At 39.0% G+C, this 17,607-nt stretch overlaps 1 protein-coding gene across 2 annotated transcripts in view; it reads right to left on the reverse strand.

Annotated features, from left to right (window-relative positions):
* Nucleotides 1-17,607, reverse strand: part of MGAT4C (MGAT4 family member C) — a 354,112-nt gene that overhangs the window by 74,134 nt on the left and 262,371 nt on the right. The window lies entirely within an intron of this gene.

The raw sequence follows: 17,607 nt of genomic DNA on the forward strand, positions 1-17,607 counted from the left end.
TCTGAAGCGCTGAACCGTAGCCGCGTCGTTGAGAGCTCGGTCAGCCATTTCAGAAGGAAGCGAAGCGAAGCGGAGCGTGTAGCCACTCAAGAACACAAATAAGCTACAAGAGAGTAGGGCGCTGAGAGCCTCAGCCGCCCAACAGCAATCTAGCAATCTTGCCAGAATTCCGTGTAGCGAAGCTCCAGCGCGACGCTCACGACCGCTAAATCTAGGCGCGAAATTCAAATCGCTGTCAGTGCGCAGCTGCAGCCATTGCCGCCTCACCCTTGTAAGGGCGCGAATTTCAAACAGACGTCAGTTATAACGTCTGTTCCCAGCCACCAAGGGCTGCAGAGAGCGAGAAACCCAGAGAGATTCCACGAGCTGAATCACTAGACCGAAATTGCACTGCGAGCGCAGCTGCTACCTGTACAACCCAGAGAGAACTCAGAAGCTGAACACTCGTTAAATAGCACTACAAACTGTAGCTGCTATCCTTTCCAGGGCCTGTATTCCCAGTGAGACTTGTTTTACCTGCCACAAGCTGAACCAGTCATGAATGCAAATCCGGCGTTCCCGCCATTTAAGCCAGACGAAGATAAATGGGACTCTTATAAAAACCGATTTAACCATTATATTGATGCTGTGGGTCTGGCCGACGCTACAGACAATAAAAAGAAGTCATTCTTCCTGAGCTATTGTGGGGCCACCGTATTTGACACAGCAACAGCACTGTTCGCCCCAAGAGAACTCAAGAATGTCCCATGGTCTGAGCTACTGGAGACCCTCTCCAATCATTATTCGCCGAAACCGTCGCAGATCGCGAGACGCTTCGCCTTTCGCATGAGGAAGCAAGCGGATGGAGAAACCATAAACCAATATATGGCAGCCCTCAGAACTGCAGCCCTGCACTGCGAATTTAAAGGCTACCTTGATGACATGCTCCTGGACCAGCTTGTCTGCGGAGTCAAGGATACAAGGCTACAGAGGTGGTTGTTGGCAAGGAAGGACCTCAACCTCGCACAAGCCATCGAAGAAGCCCTGGCTGCAGAATTGGCAATACAGTCAGCGGCTGAAATACAGGGAAGCACCCCCAAAACTAGCCCAGTCACCGTGCATTCTGAGGAGGCAGTGAACGAAGAAGAGCCCATCGAACAATCTGAGGTGCACCGTCTCAAACCATTCAAGCAGCCACCGGTAGGAACTAGACCGAGAGAAGGCAACGCACCTAGGCACACCCAGCTGTGCCTCTCCTGTGGGGGTCCCCATGTCAGAGCAACGTGCAGGTTCAAAAGTGCCACCTGCAACAACTGCAGCAGAAGAGGACACATCGCTAGGGTGTGCCAGGCAGCGCACGTGGCTCCACAAAAGCCACCATCTTACGCCCCCTCGGGGCCATCCAGGCAAGTAGAAAATTGTTTTACATACTATCAAGCTAACCATACCTTCTTAACACCCAATAAAATTAAACTCTCCATTCATTTAGAAGGTAGACCCTGCCTAATGGAGGTCGATACCGGGTCAGCGCTCTCGATTATTTCATGGAGCACGCTCAAGAAAATACGTCCCAGCCTGTCCAGAAAACAGCTGCAGAAGAGTTGCCTATCCTTGTGAGACTACCAAGGGAAGAACATTCCAGTAATCGGAACAGGCAAGTTCCTAGTCAAATTCAGAACCTTTAAAGGCCACCTGCCATTAGTGGTAGTTGATGGTGCCCTTCCTAGTCTTTTGGGGTTGGATTGGTTCCCCTTTCTTGGCCTTAGCTTAACGGGGGTACATGCTGTCTCGTCCTCTGACACCGACTCACTGTTCTCTGATTACGCTGACGTTTTCAGCGATGAATTAGGGTGCTACAAGGGCACACCTATTTCCTTCTCAGTGGACTCCCAGGCAGTTCCCATCCGCTTGAAGCCGCGGAGAGTGCCATTCGCTCTGCGTTCTAAGCTGGATGCGGAACTAGACAAATTGTTAAAACAAGGGGTAATCGAACCCACGGATTTTGCTAAGTGGGAGACACCTATTGTCACACCCCTTAAAAAAGATGGTAGTATAAGAATGTGTTCGGACTACAAGACCACAATAAATCGCTATCTACAGACTAGCGCATACCCAGTGCCAGTAATCCAGCATTTACTGCACACATTCGAACCCGGAACGATATTCGCCAAATTGGATATGTCACAGGCATACCAACAGTTTCCTGTGGACAACCAAACGGCCGAATTGCAAACCATTGTTACCCACAGAGGGGCCTTCCGATGCAAGCGCCTCCAATTTGGTGTGAGTGTCGCCCCGGGCATATTCCAGTCGTTAATGGAACGGATCCTGCAGGGCCTCCCTGGCGTGGTTCCGTACTTTGATGACATCTTGGTTTCCGCCCGGGACAGAACACAGCTTTTCCTCAGAGTTAGAGGGGTGTTGGACAGATTCAGACAGCATGGCCTCAAACTAAAAAAAGAAAAATGCACCATAGCCACTAAGCAGGTGGACTTTCTCGGGTACCGAATAGACGCCTCTGGCATCCACCCGGTAGAATCGAAGGTTAAAGCCATTCACGAGGCACCCACGCCTTCTTCCAAACCAGAACTACAAGCCTTCCTAGGCCTGCTGAATTTCTATGCGTCATTTCTGCCGCACAAGGCATCAGTGGCAGAACCACTACATAGACTCTTAGATAAAAATGTTCCATGGCACTGGGGACCCAAAGAGGAATACGCCTTCAGGGCAGTCAAGTCACTCCTCACTTCAGACGCTGTACTGATCCAATTCAACCAGAATCTACCGCTAGTTTTGGCAGCAGATGCCTCACCTTTTGGGATTGGGGCCGTATTAAGTCATAGACTACCCAACGGGTCCGAAGCCCCAATTGCGTTCTTCTCTAGAACATTTTCAACGACAGAACGCAACTATAGCCAAATCGACAAAGAGGCCCTAGCTGCCGTAGCTGCGGTTAAAAAATTTCATGAATTTCTGTTCGGGCACAACTTCGAACTGGTTACAGATCACAAACCGCTGTTGGGACTTCTCTCCGGAGAGAAGCAAACACCACAAGTCTTGTCCCCCCGAATGACAAGATGGACCTTATTCCTGGCAGCATATTCATACAAGCTGGTTCACCGTCCAGGAAAAAATCTCAGCCATGCCGACGCCCTTAGCCGATGCCCACTACCAACGCCCATGGAGGATCCGGCCCCGGTCCATACCATTTTTGACACCAGTGAGTTCAGAATTCCAGTCACTGTGAGAGACATTGCCTTCCAATCCAGGAAGGACAAACTGATCCCCCAGGTCCTGGACTGGGTACGGAGGGGGTGGCCGGGTAGTAACCCTTCTAACGAATTTTCACCCTTTAAAGTCCGCCAACAGGAACTTTCCAGTTTACAGGGTTGTCTACTATGGGGCACCAGAGTTGTCATTCCGGAATCACTGCGCAGACCCATCCTGAAGGCATTGCACGAGGGGCACCCCGGCATTGTACGAATGAAGGCGTTGGCACGAAGCTATGTATGGTGGCCGGGCATGGATGACGAAATTGCAAAATGGGTAAGCTCCTGCCGCCCCTGTCAAGAATCCCGGCCAGCGCCCCCAGTCACTCCACCCACCAAATGGGAAAGCGCCAACGCACCATGGTCTCGTCTACATATTGATCTGGCCGGCCCATTCCATGGCAAGACGTTCCTAATAGTAGTAGATTCATTTTCTAAATGGATCAATGTGGCACTCCTACTCTCAACCACCACGCGAGCGATCGCCCAAGCACTGACTCGTTTGTTCGTCACGCACGGTCTCCCGGACACTTTTGTGTCAGATAACGGTCCTCAATTTACGTCCACAGACTTCAGCCGGTATGTCACCAACCTGGGCATCCGGCACATCCTAACGGCCCCCTTTCACCCCTCGAGCAATGGGTTGGCTGAAAGAGCGGTCAGAACAACCAAAGAGGCCCTCGCCAGGTTCACCCAAGATGATTGGCACTCCAGGCTCTCTAGATTCCTTATAAGCCAACACTCGACCCCTTGCACGGTCACAAACAAGTCTCCGGCAGAGTTGCTGATGGGAAGACGCTTAAGGACAATACTAGACAGGCTGCACCCTCACTATTGCCCAGACACACCAATTGGGTCTAACAGTAGGGTCAGGAGTTTTGTCTTACAGGATCGAGTCTTCGCTAGAAATTACACGGGAGACCCATTATGGGTACCTGGCAGGATCGTGGCCATCACGGGACCCAGATCGTACCACGTCCAGTTAGAAGACAGGCGCATTTGGCGGAGACACCTGGACCAGTTGAGGAGCCGGCAGGATGAGCACACCACCACCAATCCAGAGGCCACAGCAACATTCCAGGCACCGCATCCAGCACCGGGCTGGGACATCCAGAGGGACCGGTCTCCACCAACCGAATCGAGGGAGCAGACGGCTGACCGTGACCATCCTCCAGAGCCACCAACCGTCCCCAGCAGTTGCTCTTCCGCACCAGGAGACCGAGGCGACTCAACAACCCAGCCGGCGACCCGCGATCAAGATCGGGCGGCTGGACAGCTCCCCATGGACCAAACCCCCGCTGTTCCAGACTCTGTGCCACCCATTCCTGCGCCCGAACTAAGGCGGTCAGGGCAGCAACACAAACCGCCTTCATACCTTAAAGACTATTCATGTTCGTATCTGGGGGGAAGGGGTGTTATGTCCTCGGGGCTGACACCAGTTCCCCATCAGGTCCGCAATTCCTGCGGGAGCGTTCTTAGTCCCCATTGTCTGGCTCTCTTCGACAGTCGGCTATAAAAGCCGGCTGCTAGGTTGAGCCAGCTGCTGTTCGCTGGTAGGTCTGCTGTTAGTTGCAGACGCGACAGCCCCCTTTATTCCTCTGAATAAAGTGTGTTATGAGTAATGCTCTGGTGTGGCCTCCCTCCTTTTCCGAACTTAACACAATATATAATAGGATAAAATTTCAACAAATGTTAGCCCTTTCATTGTTTACAGTTCTTGATGTGTCATTAAAAAATTGAAAAGAATATTTTATTGCCATTGCTATTTGCCTGCATTTTCAAAGCTCTCTCCCCCCTCCCCCAAATTTTGCACTGAAGAAATTAGGGGAAAAAGATTTTCTTTCTGCTCTTATGAATTGAACTTGGGCTCATGAAATAAGTTATGGTAAAAAATTTAGCTTTAAGATGAATGGAGGGAAGGAAGCACTTCTAAATAGCAATTATTATATAATCATGCCACAATTTGCCACTGTTAGGAAAAAATAATGTACAAAAAGAACAGATGCTTTTATAACATTGATTAGATATACAGTGTATTAAAGGTAAAGGTTCCCCTTGCACATATGTGCTAGTTGTTTCCAGCTCTAGGGGATCATCTCTATTACAAAGCTGAAGAGCCAGTGCTGTCCGAAGACATCTCCACGGTCATGTGGCCAGTATGACTAAGAGCCGAAGGCACATGGAACGCTGTTACCTTCCCACCAAAGTGGTCCCTGTTTTTCTACTTGCATTTTACATGTTTTCGAACTGCTAGGTTGGCAGAAGCTGGGACAAGTAACTAGAGTTCACTTTGTTATGCAGTGCTCAGGATTCGAACTGCCACTTTGTCAGCCTTTCTGATCAACAAGCTCAGCGCCTTAGCCTCTGAGCCACCGCATCCCTATACAGTGTGTTATGAGGACGTTATCACTAGGGCTCCTGTACTTTTCAAGAGCATATTTTCCAAATACTTCATTTGATGAGGAATGTCTTTCTACCTTATGGAATGTCTATGGAGAAGCTTCTTGGATAAGAAGTGGAATATTTTCAAAGAAAACCAGAACGTCCAATTGCCTCTTGAAAAAGTACCTTCGGGACTACCTTATGGAATCTTTATTGATTCTATAATCCATATATATATATATACAAAGCATTACAATGGTCCCATCACTCCACTGTCAGATGAGCTAAACTGTAGTCCCTCAGTTTATTTTATCTTGTATTTAAATTCATTTTAGTATTTTAGCACTGCCAAGAGTTTAAAAACATACATTCAACATCTACTCAAGTCTTTTTTCTCCTATTTCTTTTGAAAAATAGATTATACATTTAATGGTATTAGCAGTTTGCTGTAATTCTCATTTTCTGCAGTTTAACACATAATCAAAGCAGTTATGTACTATGAAAACTGGTAACACAATATTCAAGTGAGCAGTACTAGCTATAAAAATATATAGCTACAAAGTCTGAGTGTTAAATAAATACATAAACAGTGGGTCTTATTAGATCTGTAAATCCTTAATTCAAGCCTTTAGTACCCTGATGTCATTGTATAACACACTGTCACTTTATGTCAACATTAGAATATATACTACTTACCATTATTCTCCTACAATTGCAGTATGTATAGATGGGAGAAGGGAAAAAAAAGAGAATTTACATGGAATTCTTACTACTGCTCAGTATAACTTACCCAATAATCATAAATCCTTTTCTAAATATTCAGTACAATATTACCTACTATGGAGCACTCTTCAGGTGAGTCTCCATTGACAGAAGTCCTAGCAACTCTACCTGTCTAAGCAAAAGAACAGATAGCAAGGGGTAGAAGTAGTTTCTCAGTTATCAGTGCATTTCAGTAACATTTTCAGTAACAATAGTAACATTGTAGAAATGAAAAAGCTTTGAGAGGTATTATTCTGGCCACAACTGATACAAGAAATCTAGAGTTAGAGCAGCTTTATCAAAAGCGTATGTTTATTCTTATATTTGTATTCAAGAGAAACTTACACTTTTTTCTAAATGTGCTTGTTTATTATAACAGCCTCAAGACTTAGCTAGTTGAAGAGCATTATGTCTCCTGATGCTGTTGCTAGTATCCTTAATGGAATTCAAAGTAACAGAGAGATATGTGTTCAGCTCATTTTTAACTCTTACAAAGAGAGATACTCATGAAATCTCCATTAATGCAATCTAAATGTCTTCTTATAATATATTGTAATATATTCCTTTAGAGAAAGAGAAAGACTTTTTCCAGTACCGCATATATTCTTCCATAGTTGTCCACCATAATCCACAAAGGGAAATATGCTAGTATATTTTCATTCCAGATAGTGATGGTTTATGAAATAAAAACTCAATGATGTTTTTATATTTTGTAAGTAATAAGCAATCTGAACAAAATATTTGTTTCTTTGTTATATGATTTCTATAGCCACCCATCTCACACAAGTGACTTGGGGTAGTTTACAGAACTAAAAATTGAAAAATGAAAAAAGCATCGGAACACCTCTAAGGACATAAATGAAATCTCATCCCATTCATGTCAGAAGCACAGTTTAGGAGCTTCCGGGTTGAAAGGATTAAGCCAGTGACATTGCTGTTGCCTGGGGGCCACCAGTGGGGGCTTCTTTCATGTCCCCATCAAGGAGCTGGAGTGAATGACGAGATCGCTCTGCCATGCAGCAGTACTTAGGTCTTAAACATGGGCTTGCCAGACTCCAATTCAGCATCCTAACCAAATGAGCCACCACACTCATATAAATGAAGTGAGGAACATTCATTTTAATAACATTGATTTTTTTCCCCATAATATTAAGGGATTTTAATCCATCGATTTAAGACTAATTCAATCTTTTGTAAAAGTTTCAGCATACTTATTTTCACATATTTAGAAATATTTTAGAAACATAAACTCCGATATTTAATATAATAATTGGACAAAACCCAGCTCTATACTTAACTGTGTTGATATTTCAGATCTAAAGAAAAGAAGCAAGATTTATCCCAATTAATCTTGTAGACAGACTGGAACTCCCTTTTTTTTTTCTTTAGTGTTAAAATTTGTATTAATCTAGAATTTATAAAAAGAATGTATAATAGAAAGGGAATATGACAGACTAAAGAACCAACTAAATTAATAAGTTAATATAGACTATTAAAAGCAAGGAGAGACATTGGTAACCTTTATTATTATTATTATTATTATTATTATTATTATTATTATTATTATTATTATGCAAACACATATTGTTTAACTTTATTTTTAAAATAAATATTAAAGGATTATATTTGAAATAATTGAAATGAAACAAAAAGATGTTTCAATTGATATTAATGAAAGAGGCTAGAATTAATGTGTTTGTTTCTCTCCTTACTGAAAATTTGGAATGGAAAGGGTAATAATAGAATTAACTATGCATATATGAATGTATAATTGCTGCCATATTTGTATGTAAAGGTGATGACCTGGAAATATGTTGTCCACTAAAAAGAGATTTTGTTTTTAATGTGAAAAACTGAATAAAATTTGTTAAAAAAAATGTAATCAAACTAAATCAAAGATTTTATTGCATCTGAACACATAAGTTCAGCAGGGTTCATCCTACCTTTAGCTATATTAAATATATCAATTGATCAACATAAATTGTCTGATGTTTTATGGCACTGTGAGGTGTGAATTATATTCAGGGGTGGGATTCAACTTTCTTAACAACCAGTTCTGTGGCCATGACCTATTTTGTGGGTGTGGCTTGGTGATCATGTGACTGGGTGGTCATGGCTTGCTGATTGGGTGTGACTTGATGGTCACGTGACTGGCTGGGCATGGCTTGTATGTAAATATTGTAAATATTTATGTAAATATTGAATTTTTTTTATAAAAAAGAGCAACTTTTACCCAAAATCAGGCAAAGCAGGCATGCAGATTGTGTTGCTTGCAGAATCACAGATTCACTCACAGATCTACCTTTCTGCAATCTCCTGCCTGAGTCTGTCACATACAATTTGCTTGTTAGCAAACTTATAAAATTAGCTAGCAAGGAAACTCACAAAATTAACTCACAACTCATCACGTATGTAAATATTGATTTTTTTTTAATTAAAAAAGAGCAACTTTTACCCAAAATCAGGTAAAGCAGGCAGGCAGATTGAGTTGCTTATAGAATCACAGATTCACTCACATATCTACCATGCTGCAATCTGCGGCCTGAGTCTGCACTGAGAAATAGAAGTTTCAGTCCTAAAGAAGATTCAGCTCTACTCTCAGGCCACTTCTTCCCCCCCACACCAACCTCCTGAATACCACCCCTTACTGGGCCTCAGGTAAGACTCCCGAGAGAAGGCAAAGCAGACAGCGATTTAGATTAGCTAGAAAGCAAGAAATCCAATGATTGCCTGCTTTCTAGCTAATTTAAATCACCTGGCACAGCTGATTGTCAGAACAGCTGAACATTGGGGGGGTGGGGGGAAGGAAAAATAGCAACTTACCAAAAATTAGGTGAAGGCACAATACAGGCAAGTTGGATGGTGCACATGCCAGGTAAGGAGTGAATGGGTGGGGTGGGGAGGGGCAGGCATGGAGGGGCCAGCCAGTGGTGCAACTTGCTGGTTCTCCGAACTGTGCAGAATCGTAACAACCAGTTCTATAGAACCGGTCTGTACCAGTAGAATCCTACCCATGATTATATTTGATAAAACCTTCTGCAGCAGTCTTGCCAATAAAGTGCCCAAATTTTGAATATCCACAACAAAATAGGCTATAATTTTAGGATTTAGGATCTTTATTTGGTTTGAAAACCAACCCTACATATTCCATAGTGGCAATTTACCAGCCTGAAAAGATTCATTACACATCTTCAAAAGTATATTTTCCAGCAAATCCTTAAATGCTTTGTGCCATTGCACTGAAAAGTCACATGGACCAGGAGCTTTACTATTTTACAGCAATTATATAGAATCAAATAGTTCATGAAATGACAAAAGAGCTTTTAGAATAGCAGTTGGACAATAAGAATTGAATTCCACCTGATTAAAAATAATAATCAGCTTCATATTGTTCTCTTTATCATCAAAACTATATATTAATTTACAGGGGAAAAAAAAACCTTGATAACTTCTGAATCAGTCTGGTCCTCCTCAAAAACTATTTCAAAAAATAAATTCTGTTAATTTTGTTGAATAAAATGCTGTGCCAACAACTTATCGGCTTTGTCAATGGACACCCAATAATTTAATTGACTCAATGAGAATTCTATCTTGTCAGCAGAAAATTTCCCTAAGTATATAGCTTGGCTAATACAAATGCATTATTAGGCCTGACCTATTTTGCATAATCTAACAATCTCTCTTTAACTAAAGTGTCTAGCTATTGACGCAGAAGATATCTTTCTCATTTCTTCTTATGAGCATATATGACTGATAAGCATCTCATTAGTTGTGTGAAATGGAATTAATTTCAAAAAAATGGCAAAGTTAATTGTTTAATATGTAAAGCTTCTTTTTGCAATAAGAAAGGATGAAAATGCCACCTTCCATAAGCTTAAACTTTTCAACTTGAAGAGTTAATATGATAGGGGCATGATCATCTATAACCATAAGAGGGATAGAAAAATCTAAAACAAATTCCAATAAGAAAGAGGAAATAAAAAACATCTGATCTAGATTATTTTAGATGTCTATGAGCATAGGAAATAAATATATAGTTCTTAACCTGAGGCTTATAATTTATTTAGGAGTCAGTTTTACATGAATCAGCCATTCAGTAAAATATTCAGGTCATTAAATACTTTGCTTATGAAAAAGCAGATGGTATCCCCTGTAGATCATTGAATGGTACAATGAAATATTCATGAAAAGAAAGGTGTTGTTTATTATTAATAAACCTGCTATTCGCTATGGAAATAAGGGGGTACATTTCATTATAGAAATCTGGACAGCTTAACAACTTCCAAGCCATCTTTTCCTTGAAACTTTATTTAAGATTTTAATAAATAATTTTGGCATCAAAAACATATTGTACAATATAGTGCAGTGCATCTTATAACAGAATAGACTTTTACATTCTAAACAGCACATCTGGGTTAAAATTAAGCAATAGAGGAGGAAATACTACATAAACAGAACCAGAAAAGATGAAGACTTAAACAGCACAGTTAAACTTGCTATTTCAAAGCTCCCATATGGCCTTGCTGCATGAATTACTAAGTAAATATTTGATTTAAAATGGAGCTTTGTACAGCTACCATTTTAACCATGTATTTTTATCACAAGTTAAGTACTATATGTGCATTCACTAACTACTAAAAATGCAATCAACAATTTACATTCAGCTTAGTTTATTAATTTATAGAATTGTCCATAAGGTGTATTATATCCATTTGACTATGAAAGATCCTTATTTAGAGAATCTCTAATATAAAATAAGAAGAAAGCCTGGGCACTGAATGAAATCAGAAAGGGCAGAAGTAAAAAAGAACTTGGATATAATTAAGAACAAAGATTAAGGTTGATTTCAAGCAATATTCCTATGATAACCTTTTCCTGTAGAATGTCTCTTATTGAGAACATCATGTTACCCATCATGTTGTTAACCTATAAGAAAAAGTTAAAACCTATTTTTACTTAAAAAAAGTTTCTCTATGTTTAGCAGCAGAGATCAATTAACTGAGATTAATTTCAGTCAAAATACTTATTGGAATGCATATTAAGAGGTAGTCTAGTGCAGGGGTGTCAAACTTGTGGTCCTCGAGCGAGATATGTCATGTGCTGGCCCCATCCCTGCCTGGTTTAGTGAAGGGGGAAAAAGTCCCAATAAGTCACAGCATCATCACGTGACTGCGAGTTTGACATCTCTGGTCTAGTGTTTCAGAGATTGTGAAAAGGCTTGTAAATAATGAGAAGAATGTTAGACATAAGCAATAAGAAATAAGAACCCATTCATATTTTGTCTCTTAAATGGCAACTAAATCCAGGAAGAGGCATCTAGAAGGGAAGTAATTGACACAAATGTTGCATGGATTTATTTGTTTGTTTGTTTGTTTGTCAATCACTTACAAGATAATAAGTATAAGTATAAACATGAGTAAGAATACAGGAAATAGGTACGAATAAATGGGGACAATAGGACAGGGACAGTAGGCATGATGGTGCACTTAGAAATGGGGTGAGGTCAATAGTGGTTAGTTTGAGGTTAAAGGAGTGGGGGTTAGAAGATGTAGCAACAGAGTCAGGTAGTGCATTCCAGGCATTGACCATTCTGTTGCTGAAGTCGTACTTTCTGCAATCGAGTTTGATGCTGAGTTTGTATCTGTTGTGTGCTCTTGTATTGTTGTGGTTGAAGCTGAAGTAGTCATGGACTGGTAGGACATTGTAGCAGATAATTTTGTGTGCTACGCTAAACTACGCTTAGGTGGCATAGTTCAAGGTTGATAGAAACCCTCTGAATGTGATGCAGGGCACATACTAACAAAGGGCAAGGCCCAGTGGCATCTGCCAGTGTGATGTCACAGATGCAAACACTTCTGAGTCAAGGTGTCAAGAATCCTAGAGATAAATATTTCAGAACTTTCTAAGAGTTTCCATCTTAATGAACTTACTAAAATGGGTTAAAATATTCTTGCTATTTCTAAAATTTATCCCTAATTCTAGTGTTAAAGACATCTTACTGAAGCCTATGTAATTCTTTCCTTGATTTTCCTCAGCTGTGTGGGGCTTAGAGTCACATCTCTTTGCACATCTGGCAATAAAGGTCTACTATGGATAGAAGGATTTTGCTGTGAGTATATACTAAGTTTCTTCCTGCCACCAATGTATCTGAAAGATAAAATTAATATTCCTTGCATGAATGCAAAAATCATTTATTTAATGATGAAATATAATAACATAGCAACGGCATAAGTAGTAGATCTCAAGCACCCAAAGATCAACAGCATCTATCAATTTCCATGACTTGAAAATTAACACCTTGGAAGGCAGTATGAAAGTGAGGTGGAGGGAACAGAAATTCAATCCTAAATGAAGTTAGCACTTGAATTATTCAACTCCCAGAACAAATTAATTGTTTTGTGAAGCCCTGCAACAATATCATTAAAAGTTTGTTTGGATCAAAGGAAAAAAAAAGATGGTATGCACAACCTCACTTTGCTAAACTAGACTATTCTTTGCTAAAGAATATTAAAAGAATATCAGTGGATTTGTTGTATTCAAAATTCCATGCTTCAGTCCTGAAGTATTTCAGCATGGTACATATACATATAATTCCATTTTTTTTTTAAAGGAATGAATTGCTTTCACACTGGAATGATCCTTTGTTTTTTGTAAGTATGTGTTCCAGAACAGGAAATGTTTTTCAGCATTCTAGATGATTAAGAGAAAACTAGAATATATGTAGTCTTCATTTAGTGATCACAATTGAGACTAACAACTTGGTTGTTAAGTGAAGCAGTAACTATTTGAAATTCTCACTGTGTGTATATTACTACAGCTTTTCTTTTCAGGGTCATAAAAGTGGGCATTACTCATAAAGTTACTTTTTCCTCATGGCTGTAACTGTCAATGGTTATTAAACAAGGCAGTCACTAAATGAAGCCTCTGTGTCTTTCATAATAATGAGTATTGCACATCTTTACAGTAAAACTGTTTGGTCAGTACCTGTTACTTTTTCACACATAATATCAAAACTTTTTTGTGCATGAGAAATCAACTTTGAAAACAATATGGAAATTTTAGCCTGTGCACAAAAAAACTTGAGTAAGATGGATATCTCTCATCCATCTCAACAATTAATTATGATACATTTCAGGGGCCCCATTGAAAGTACTGGCTTTAGAATATACAATAAGCCTCAGATAATTCAAGGTCAATCTGTTGGTCAGTTGGTAATTAAAGAAGAGAATTTCTTAATAACATCAAAAGTAAGACATTCTTTGCCAACTTACATTGCTCAGGTCTCAGGATTACAGAACGTTAAGATATACCATATATTTACTAAACAGAGGGAGCTGATTTTTCTTGGTAACTCAATTCTTTCACTCCACCATCCATACTTCATTGGAGCCTGCTTTACAAAATAGATTACCTGCATAATTGAGAGCCTAAACATAATAATTCTTGCTTTTGCAAAATACTGTGATTTGATTTGTACATAGTAGGAATAGTTGAAAAACTAAAAAAAGGCACAAAAATAAATGTGCAGTAGTGTGAAATTAACGTCTACCTACTTGTTCATTTATAGTTACATCATTTTAACCATAAATATAATATGTATGTTTTGGCTATATTCCTAGTTGTGTTAATGAATCTTCATCCCATCCTAATTATTAAAAAATCATTTATTATAATTCTTACATTTCAGTGTGATTAAATGATAATTAACACATGAAAGTTAGTTATAGAAATATTTTTAATCCAAATTTACCATGCTATATGTTCCTTCTTGCCTGATGCAACCAGTACTCTATTATGTAGAGAAACAATAAACTAACATATAGTAGATAAACTTATGAATATAAAGAACAGAGCCTTGTTTCAGAAGGCAATTATTTTTGGAACAGAGAAGAAGAATAAAGAATAATCTTGTTATAGGGTTTTTTCCCCCCGATTCTGTTGCCTCTAGGTACTGCCATGTCCATTATCCAGATCTTTTTGTCTGCCTTATTGACAATTTTTAAGTCTGGATTGTTAATGTGGCAAGTGTTTGTCCATTTTAATTCTGAAATCCTAGAGCATTTTAACTTCTTCATTTCTATTAGTTTGGTTTCTCTTCAGATTATATAAACAGTACTATATAACATTGTCCATTTTTGGTCCCATCAATTATATTATAATTATTGTTGCTGCTGCTGCTGCATACAACAATGTGAAATAAAAGCTGCCTGTTCTTTAGTTGATGTTGGCCTTCATATGCATTGAGTTCTTTCTAAGAATTCCTAGGATGTTGTAAAATATTGGCATAGTATATGTGCAGTTCCAAGCAGTGTTGATTTTTGTAATGGTGAAAATTTTGTCAATGCATAGATTTCCAAAGTGCCACTCCAGAGTTTTGTTTTGTTTTGTTTTTTGGTATTACATTATTATTATTATAGTTCATCGTGCAGTCAGGCAGTTGTTCAGACTGAATTTGGCATTTTTGCCTATCTATAAAGTCTTTTCCAAAGACCTAGGATGTTTGATGGTGTTACAGATTCTACTTCCACTTCAACTTCTCCCTTTGTGTTTTTCTCCAAGGGCTCCTATTACTATTGGTACCACCATTGATTTCTTCCTTCACAATTGCTCAAATCCAATGTGCAAATCATGATATTTTGTTATTTTTTCTAGCTGTTTCTTTTCCATTCATGCATCAACTGGTATATATCAATGAACCAGTCTTTTTCCACAATAGTGATGTCAGGCATATTGTGGGCCAGATGTCTGTCTGTTTGGATCCAAAGTTCCAAAGGATCTTGACCTGTTCATTTTCAAGAACTTTGTCAACTTGATGTTCCCAGTGATTTTATCACATTCAAACCCTAAATTGTGGCAAAGCTTCAAATGTATGATTTTGACAACTTGATCATGACATTGTAGATCATCAATCTGTAAAATTTTGCTTTACCAGTGATAAGACGATGCACTCTTTTCATCTTTTTCACTGCATAAGCAACATTTGTTGTTACTGACATGTTGTATTTTTGATTTCATGGAATTAATCTGCAAGTCTTGTTCCTGAACAGCCAAAATGAAGCCTTCATTTTCTTTCTTCAGCACCCTTGATCTCAACCAGCTCCATGTCAGCTTTGTATCTGCCTTTTCTTCAATGTCCTTCAGATATTGGCTGTGCATAGGCTTCTTTTTCCAGTTAAAATTAGATACTCAACAGTTTCCTTTTGATATTCTGCTTTCACTCTTGTTTTTCAAGTGGTTTCTCTTGTTCACTTGCTTCAGCAGAGGTTCTTTTGCTTTTTGAATGTAGCCATTTCAGCTGTATTTTTCCTATTTCACAGTTTGTTTCACCTGTAAGAGTCCTCTAGTACTCTGAGATCTTGGCAAATACAATCAATCAGTGCCATTTTTTGTGTGCAGAGCATGGTGCATTGTCATTAGTTTTTTTCCAGCTCTCGGTCCAAATTATCAAGTTTTAGCTAAGTCCAAACAATTATTCCATATTATAGGCACTGCCCAGGTGTTAATTGCCTTCATGATATTCCCTCTGCTCAGCTTTGATCTCAAGATTTTCTGAACTTTATGTATTTTGTTGAAGTAGCTTCCTTGACTTGGTTTTGCTACAATTACTACTACGATAATGATTAGTCAACCAGATATTTAGACAATATTTGACATTTTGTTCATCTACCTAAGTACTATAATTATTATTGTTTGTTTACCTCATTTTAAGATATGAAAAGCTCATCTTAGTTTCTGAAAAATTTACTGAAAGACCAAATAAAGGACATGTCATCATGAAGAAAATCTACCTATGTAGTTGTTATAAGTCAACACTAACTTCATGACACTTAATCAATCAACCATTCAAATTAATCAGCACATTAAAAAAATGAATTATGATGAAGCCAGTTCTCTAACCTGGTGATTCCAATTAGAATTATGAAAGTTAAATACCCAATGTATTTGGACACCAGTAGTTTGATGAAGCTTCTTTTAAATTAAATTAATACCAAACTATCTTTATCATATATCTGAAAAACAAATGTTTACCATCTGTAATTCCTCAGTATTGTGCTTTTATAGTGAAGAGATAGACTTTTTATATGTATCACAATCTTTGCTACCTTGAGAAAATATCACAAAACGTGAAAATTTGTATAGAAAAATGTAAATAATTGGACAGGAATATCTTCTTCTTTCATTTGCTCAGACTTTCCAAATTCAGGATAGCATATGACAATGGAGTTCTAGCTGAAAGAGTTTCTTCACCACAGCTATGAAAATGATAGTTGATAGATGTCAAAGACATTCAAAGGTCTGAAAGAATCCATAAAAATCAGAGAAGAGGGGAAAGGCAACAGCCTGCTAGTTCTATAAAAAAGAATTACCACTTATTCAAGTAACACTAATAAGAATAAGATTTTGAATAAAGTGCAGTATTTCTATTGATTTTACTCAAGATAGAACAAAATTTAGATTGGTTGTGGCTGCTTTTTTATTATTTGTGGGTTTGGGGGATCTAAAGATCACAATGGATGTGTAAAGGCTTGTAATAGCTTAGGACCCTCTGTTTTAAACTTAATATAATTTAAACCTACCTTTAATTATGCCACTGAACATTTTAACAAGACTTAAATGCGCAATGTCCTGCATTCTTTTGTTAACAGTTATAAAGTCAAGTTCTTAAACACAATAACGAAAGAAAATTGTTCCTAGCATCTTCTCATCCCCAACCTCCCAGTATTATTTAATAATTCACAAATTGCAATATGTCCTACTTTCATCTGTCTGATTTCATTTATGTCTGATTTGTGATTGTCACTTCCTTTCTTCTATAGACTCTCATTTTCCACTTGAAATATCATCCTGTGTTTGTAACTTCAATGCACTCTTCCAAATTTACAAAAGAGCATTTGAAATAAATACTCCCAGAATTTTATAAGGTCAGTACCTCCCACAGCACTGGAAAGAAGCCCTTTAGCAAACGCCCACAATATGACTAATGTGGTTAGCTTGGAAACCTCTTAGCATGTTTTAAGGTTTCAAGGTTGGGTAGTTTCAACAATCCTGACTGGCTGGAATATGTTGTACTGCAGAGAAGGTGGTATTTTTCCCCCTTTGGTGAGTACTATTCAGGATGAAGCCTTGATCAAGCTTGAGATAACTTGTTAAAAACTTTGTGCATCTAAGGTCTTTCAGACTGGACAATTCTGTCGTGCAATGTGTACTTAGTATA

The sequence above is a fragment of the Pseudonaja textilis genome, chromosome 5, assembly GCF_049901715.1.
Source record: "Pseudonaja textilis isolate UNSWEBS1 chromosome 5, rPseTex1.2, whole genome shotgun sequence".
Taxonomy (NCBI): Eukaryota; Metazoa; Chordata; class Lepidosauria; order Squamata; family Elapidae; genus Pseudonaja; species Pseudonaja textilis.